The sequence below is a fragment of the Eumetopias jubatus genome, unplaced genomic scaffold, assembly GCF_037043125.1.
Source record: "Eumetopias jubatus isolate StellerSeaLion01/CBP00866 unplaced genomic scaffold, mEumJub1_p1.0 scaffold_8, whole genome shotgun sequence".
In the NCBI taxonomy this organism is placed as follows: Eukaryota; Metazoa; Chordata; class Mammalia; order Carnivora; family Otariidae; genus Eumetopias; species Eumetopias jubatus.
The window spans coordinates 52,812,444-52,820,170 of NW_028274814.1; the positions used below are offsets into that span (position 1 = coordinate 52,812,444).

At 48.8% G+C, this 7,727-nt stretch overlaps 1 pseudogene; it reads right to left on the bottom strand.

Moving 5' to 3' along the window:
* Positions 1 to 4,125: 4,125 nt before the first annotated feature.
* On the bottom strand, positions 4,126 to 4,544 carry LOC114221728 (mediator of RNA polymerase II transcription subunit 22 pseudogene; annotated as a pseudogene).
* Positions 4,545 to 7,727: the final 3,183 nt, after the last annotated feature.

A 7,727-nucleotide genomic window follows, 5' to 3' on the forward strand; every position in this document is an offset into this window, starting at 1 on the left:
CTTTCCAGTCATTTCCTTAGAGGAAATTGCTGTCTCTGCATCTTCTTCCCCTTTCGTAAGTGCTGGAATATGGGCATAATACTGGTAATCTACTCTCAACACTGAGAACATGGACAGTACACCGGGGCAGGGGTCCTTGGGCCGATGGCCTCATCTGATGCATATAATAGTAATTCATTAATGTTCATTCTTATGTCTCATTTTGTTGTGTGAATACACCATGGTTTATCCTGTTGATGGACATTGAGATCATTTCCTGTTTGGGGCTATTAAGAATATCCTTATATAAGTCTCCTTCCTCAAAGATTAGAGTTTCTCTGTGGTATGTTCTGTCTTTAGTCTGTTTGGGCTACTATAACAAAAATACTGTAATCTGGGTGGCTAATAGACAAACATTTATTTCTCACAGCAGGCTGGGAAGTCCGAGATCAAGGTGACAGCAGAGTCAGTGTCTGATGAGGACCCAGCTTCCAGATGGCCATGGTTCCTCTGGCTCCTCACATGGCAGAAGGGGCAAGCGAGCTTTTTCTAGTTGCTTTTTAAGGGCCCTAATCAGTGAAGGATCCAGACTCATGACCTAAATCACCTCCCAAAGGCCCTGCCTCCTAATATCATCAGCTTGGGAATTAGGTTTCAACATATGAATTTGTGGGAGACACAAACATTCAGACCATGGCATATATATTTAGGAATGGAACTGATGAATCATAGGATATGTCTATGTTCAATTTTCCTTAGTACCATCAGAATAAACTTTTTTCTAAGTGGCTGTAACAATTTAAATCATCACCAGCAGTGTGTCAGAGATACTCACCTTGTTTTTGATTAAATTTTAATTTTTTAATTTATCATCATTTTAATTTTCACAGTATCAATTATTCACTTTTTTACTGTGATCTTAGTTTACATTTTTCTGATTACCAATGAGGATAGGGATTTTTTTTTTTTTTTTTTGCAAAAGGGCAGTGCTGTTTTTATTCAACTGTCTTATCACAGAACTACCAGAACATATATGGCAGAATCAGGAAGGTCCCCGTCCTGGCTTCGGCGAGAGCAGGCAGCATCTCTCTCCCCGCCACAGCCCTGCGGGGACAGTCACCTAGTGCAGGACAAGGCAGCGGGTGTAGCTCTGCACAGAGAGCCTGGCCTGAGAGGGGGAGTCTGGACTTGGCTAATATTGTCCACTCTGAGCACCATACTGCAGCTTTTAAATAGCAGGACATCCTCCTGCCCCACTACCGGGCCCTCAACAGGACTGTCCAGGAACCTTCTGCCCAGCAGACCAGGAGGGTCGTGAAAGGAGGTGACCACTCAGAGGGAGATGGGCCACCTTGGAAACGGTTGGGGGAGGTACTTTTCCCCAACACTCCTGGCGGGGGTGGGGGGGGCAGCTGTCCCTGGGCTAAAGTTCTCAAGGGGAAGCAAGGCTGAAAGCAAAGCTGTGGCAAGCCCGGAAGGGACACCAGACTTCCTAAGAACCTAGGGGTGTGGGGAGGGGAGCCCTGGGAGGCTCAGACGTGCTCCGTGGGGCCGGGGCCGCCGGCATGGGAGTGGGCAGGGGCCGCAGCCTGCAGGGGGACAGCGCTGGGCTCCGGGGACGCCAGCACAGGGACCGAGAAGCCATCTGCCGAGTCTGTGTCGAGGTCCAGCCTCCAGTACGCTTTGCACAGAGGCAGGTCATTAGCTTCCACCACCAGAAACCCAGGGGCAGACAGGAGCAGGCAGAGACTGACGGAAGCCGGGGCGGGGTGCGGGGGCGGGGAAGCAAGATAGAAGCAGAGTTACGAAAACACAGACCACACCCCAAACCTGCCTTTCCCCTCCTCTTCTCTGTGCTAGCCCCTCTCTACGCAGGCCTGGCTGGGGCGGGGGGGGGGGGGGGGGGCGTCTGGGGCTGCCCTTGCTTCAGGGTCCAATACAGCATCCTACAGGAGGGGCCCTTCCAGGACCAGCCACCAGCAGGCTCTGTGACCTTGGCAGGTCCCTCTGACTGACCAAGTGTATTTCCCGACTGACAGCCATAAGGCTGAGCCAGCCGGTGCCGCCGCCTCCTATCCTGGCTCCAGCTGTCTAGAGCTCGCTATGGTCTCTCCCAGTCACTACACTTTGCGAGGACCCCAACAGCAGATACCCCGTCTTGTTTTTGTTTTCGGGTTCTCCGCCCCGCAGGGACTCTGCTCGAATCAGGACAGAACCAGGGGCCCTGGTGTTCTGTGCGGCACCACTGTACCAGCTGTGCGGCCGACAGGCCCGCAGGCCCCCTGAACTCAAGTCTCCCTGCCTCTAACACAGGTCAGCAGCGTTGGCCTGCCCAGGCACGGGAAGGCGGGAGTGAGGATGCAGGTGAGGAGTATGACTCACTACGGCTGTCCAGGGGTGACTAGAGCTCAGAGGTCCCACACCTATCTGACCCCAACCTCCCTCCCTCCCTTGCTTCTTCTGCCTTCAGTGGTTTGGGCACAGAGCGGCATCCCAAGGAGAGCAGAGGGCAAGAGGTAGAGAAAGAGCGAGTCACGAGCAGAGAGCGGGCGAGTGTGGACACTGGCATGCGGGGCATGGCAACCTGTGTTGGCTTTTGGGGAGGGGCACAAAGCCCAGCAGCCGTGACTCAACTGAGCCCTGGCCTTACACAGGTATTTACAGACGAGGGAGGAACTCAGCCTCCTAAGGCACCAGGGACAGCAAAGACCCCCCTGGGTGAACCAGAGACTGGCACGGCAGGACGTGGGAAGCCTGGCCCTCAGGCCCCTGGGTTTCCTGCAGTTTTGTCAAAGTGACTTGGGGCAGGTCCCTCACCACCACCCCTAACCCGACCCTCAACTTCGAGAGGCAGGACTAAATTGTCCTGTAACCACTCAGTCCACAAGCCTGGTCCTTGGGGGCAGCAGGAAACAAACATAGGGAGGTGAAGGGATTCTGCAAAATCCACGGGGCTGTGAACCAGGTCCCTGGCATGGTCTGAGACACAGACAGCACCCCCACCCCAGGGACCCACTCCAGACCCTTCTCTGAAGGCCTGGTGTGTACGAGGTGCTTGCCGCCATGTCTGCTGAGCCGATGGGTATCAGGGACGAGAGGTGGCCCCAGAACCCTCTGGAAAAGTCTGGAACCACTCCGGCTGGACAGTGGTACTGTCCCTTCCCATAGAGGCCAAGATGGCCAGGGACAGTGAGGGCTGGCATTGAGTACAGGGCAGGGAAACCAAGGCCCAGACCACAGACCATGCTGGCTCTGGGCATCTGTGGCCCCAGCATGGCCTCCACGGGGCAGAAAGGATCACTTGAAAAAGCCACCACAGGAAGGACACATTTGTCTGGGCAAGGGCATGGGGGGGCACCGCTGCGTTTGAACAGAGACTTGACTTTCTGAGCTAATGGGGACAAAGGTATAAGGCTTCCCTGTCTCCAGCTTCAGTTCCCCCGTGTATATTTATTACACCTGGACTCTAATTTCTCAGGACCCCTTGGGCTCAGACGTCTCAGGTTTCAGGATTCCAAGTGGTGCACGCGGGCTGGGGTGACAGGTCTTGCCCACTGCTGTATCCCTGGGGCCCAGCATGGGCCTAACATGTTGGCAGGCTCTGGTCTGTGAACCATGCTGGGCTGAACAGGAACTCAGTGGTCTGGGTACCCCAGGCCCAGCTCTCAAGGCCATCCTCTGCTCGGGTTTCTTCCTCCTTCCCACCCCCACACCACCGTGGACCCTGACACACACGCTGAAGATTCGGGGATACGCACATGGAACTGCATCCCTAGGCAAGCACTGGCATCCCGCACATTCGGGGCATGAGCCTGGGCTGCCAAGAGAAGCTAGCCCAGGCCTGGCTGGAACGTTTAAATATTGACCAAGAGAAGCACACAGGCCCAGAGTGAGGCAGTCGGCAGCCCCAGCACAAATGCTTGGCTCTGCCCTCGGTTCTGGGGCTTGGCCCACCAAAACCCTGAAGTTCTGTGACTTTCATCCTGCTGCCCAGGGCCTGGCAGGCTGCGTAAATTGTCCATCAATCGCTCTGACCGTGAGCTCTGCTCTGAAACCCAGGCACGTGTCTGTGCTGCCAAGACCAGGAAGGGTTTGCGGAAACGGGGCCTTCGGGCCCCCCAGCTGTGCTCTGCGCAGGGTCCAGCCCTATCGGTACCTGGACGAGTAATACTCTTCCTCTAGCTCATACAGGTCGATGGAGATCTCGTCCCGCAGGGCAATGAGCTTCCTGTCACACTCCTGCAGGGCTCGCAGCTGCTGGTTGCGCTGGTCAATGGCCTCATTCACCGACGGGAAGTCATTGAGGATGAGGAATTGCTTGAGGTCAGACACCAGTTTCATCAGGGACTCACCGGCTCGGACAATGTTGGCAGCTCGAACGTGCATCTTGTAGTTGTCCTGCTCGCCCTGAGTGGCCCTTGACACTTGCGTCTCGTCCTCGATCTTGGCGGTCTTGATGATCTCGGTGAAGTTGTCCATGATGGACTTGACATCTCCTTGAGCCGCTTGTTATAAGACTGCAGCAGCATCTCCTTGCTCTGCGGCAGGGCTCTCTGCTGGGCCATGGCGGGGCCTCAGGCAGCGCGGAGGCGGCACCCTCTGCTCCGTAGCCCCGGAGGGCCACCGCGCCCACAGCCGGCTGGCTCCGGGGGGGGGGGGGGGGCTCGGCCGGGACCACCCTCCCTCCCCCCGCGCGCCCACGCGCTCCGGCAGCGGGATTTTTTTTTTTTTTTTAAGACTTTATTTACTTGACAGAGCACAGGGGAGCAAGAGCAGGGGGAGGGGCAGAGAAAGAAGGAGAAGCAGACTCCCTGCTGAGCAGGGAACCCCGACAGGGGGCTCAATCCACCCTCCCCGCCCAGATCCTGGACAGGAGTCCCGAGTCCCAAAGGCAGACACTTAACCCCCTTAACCAACTGAGCCACCCAGGCACCTCCGCAAGGATAAACATCTTTGCATATGCTTGGGGCTATTTGCCTTTGCTGGGAAATGCCCATCCACATTTCTGCTAATTTTTTCTATCGTGTTGTCTTTTGCTTATTGGTTCTACATATAAATCCTTTGTTAAAAATATGTGTAGCAAAAGTCTCCTGTTCTGTGATTTGTCTTTCTTTTTTTTTTTTTTTAAAGATTTTATTTACTTATTTATTTGAGAGAGAGAGAGAGAGAGCATGTGGGGAAGAGCAGAGGCGGAGGGAGAGGAAGAGAGAATCTCCAGCGGACTCCATGCTGAGCACAGAGCCCAACTAGGAACTGGATCTCACTGAGATCAAGACCTCACCAGGAACCAAGAGTCAGCCACTTAACCGACTGAACCACCCAGGCACCCCTCTGTGATTTTTCTTTTTAACTCCTTATGTCTTTTGATGAATTCAAGTTTTTAGATTCAATGTAGCAATATACCAATATTTTACTATATGGTGTGCCAGTTTTATTATCGTTTAAGAAATCCCTGCGCTCTGAGGTTGCAAAGATATTCTATATTTTATTCTATAATTTCCATAGTTTTACCTTTCATATTTGCCTTAAATCTACAACTAGTAACTGATTTTTGGATATGATATGGGTTAAGAATCACATCTAATTAATTTCCATGTAGATAACCAATTGTCCTAGACCCACTGATTTAATAACACTTATTCTCCACCCCCCCCACCCCCCCACTGATCTCTAATTCTTGCTCCAGGTTATTTGTGTGGGATTATTTTTGGAAACTATCTTTTCCACTATTCTACTTATTTAACCCCATGCAAATGCCACATGTTCCTATGATAACTTTAATGGAAGTGTTGGTGTCAGGATATATCTCCTTCTCCTCTTCTAATGGAAGATTATTTTAAAAAGTCTTGTTTCTTTGCTATTTTATCTTACCTTCAGAATCAGATTGTCATCTTGTTCCATTGTATTTGTAGATCCCATTGTTCTTATAGATTAATCTGGGGGATAATTTTGGCTCCTGTTCTCATTTTGTTTTTAAGTTTAGGTAAACACCCTTCTTTTGTATAACTTGATCATAAGCCTGACTTTTATACATTTTTGTTTTATAGAGGTTATAATCTTGATTCAAAATTAAACAGAGCAAGTAAAGAGGTAATGGGTAAAAAATGGTTTAAAAAAAGAAAGGAAAAGAGTTTTGGTTGTTGCTTAAAGGAGAAATTTATACATTCAGGAAAAAAAAAATACCTTAGATGGAAACAATGGAAGTGCAAGTCCTAAAGGAAAAACGTGAGGAGCAAAGCATGTGCTTGATCTTGAAGAGCGAGGTAAGGAAGTAGAAGCCATGCTGGCTACCAGCTGGCCCAGATTGGTGTAGGATGGCTCAGCTGCATTTTGGAGCACTCCCTGAGGGAGAGAGCAGAGGATCCTGAGGTAAATACTGAGGGTGGGAAAGAATGAGTTCATTATGTAAATAATAGTTGCAAGCCAGATGTTCATAGCTTGGGTATACCTTACTTGCCTAAGGCAGTTGTACAATGCATTTTGAGCAAGTTTTCATATCCTCAGGGGCCTTGCTATCAAATTCCAAAATTACTCCCTCTCCTCAGACAGCTTTTCTCACAACTGCTGAAAAAAGAAACTGTTAGGAGGCCTTCACATTGAGGAAATGCTGGTAAAGTGTGTTGCATGCAAACAAGAACATAGTGGGAATTGAGCAATTCAGATAATTATTGTCATGAATGTTGGACTGTGTAAGAAAAAAAAAAGAAAAGATCTTGCTTTTCCGTGTTTGTATACTGAAGTACATAAAATGAAAAAAAAAAAAGAATGCCATGAACCTAATTTTTTTAAAAAACTAAATAGGCTTTTAGCTGCTCAGATCCCATAAAAATCAAAAGGACAAATGTGACTTAAACTTGCTTTACTGAAGCAAATTTTCACAACCTGGCATTTAAAGTGAGCTTTGGGGCTCTCAAATAATCCCACAGGCATGTAAATCTGATACTATATCTGCATGTAAGTATTCTGCTCTGGGATTTGGAATCCCAATTGGCAACCTGGGAAAACCATATTACTTACACTTGGTCAAATAGTCTCTAATTAGTTCTTCTGACCCTCTTGTATACTAATAAATGGCCCATTACAGAACATTAAGACTGAATTCTTTCCATTAAAAATGATTTCCTTGCTAGTGAACATGATCTAGGTTTAATGTACAATGTTGGTTAACATTAGATTGTTCTAATGTACAGTGAATGCTTTCAGTATGAAGTGATTGTAGCACTAATTAGGCTTTCTGGTTCAGTCAATTAGCTGAGAGGGGGATGAGTCTTCCTACAGTGGTCTAAATATTGCTTATATTCTTAGTTTGTTTTTGGTCTATTACTTTTTGATCTAAAGAGCTGAAAGCTCTAATGTGAAATTGTATAATGAGCCTTGGAAAATTATGAGCCTAAAGAGACTTTCATATCACCTCATCAGGTCAATTTTCAAGTTTTATTTGGTTAGTGGTACAAACAGCCTGATGCCATAAGAACTTCTGGGATTCTGGCACATTCCTCAGAACTTCCAAGGTCCCCTTGGCACCTAGTGCAGTGTCCCACATAGTAAGACTACATGGTAGATTAATATCATTAGATGATTCTGAGGAACTGGCCATTGATATTTCTGAAATGCTTATCTAATCAATCAATATACAAATATTTATTGGGCATCTATATGTGCCCAGAACTGTGCATGACAGGCCCTAAGGAAAATTTAAAAAAATGCATTAATAAGGCTCTGTGAAACAATACCATAGGGATTAAATT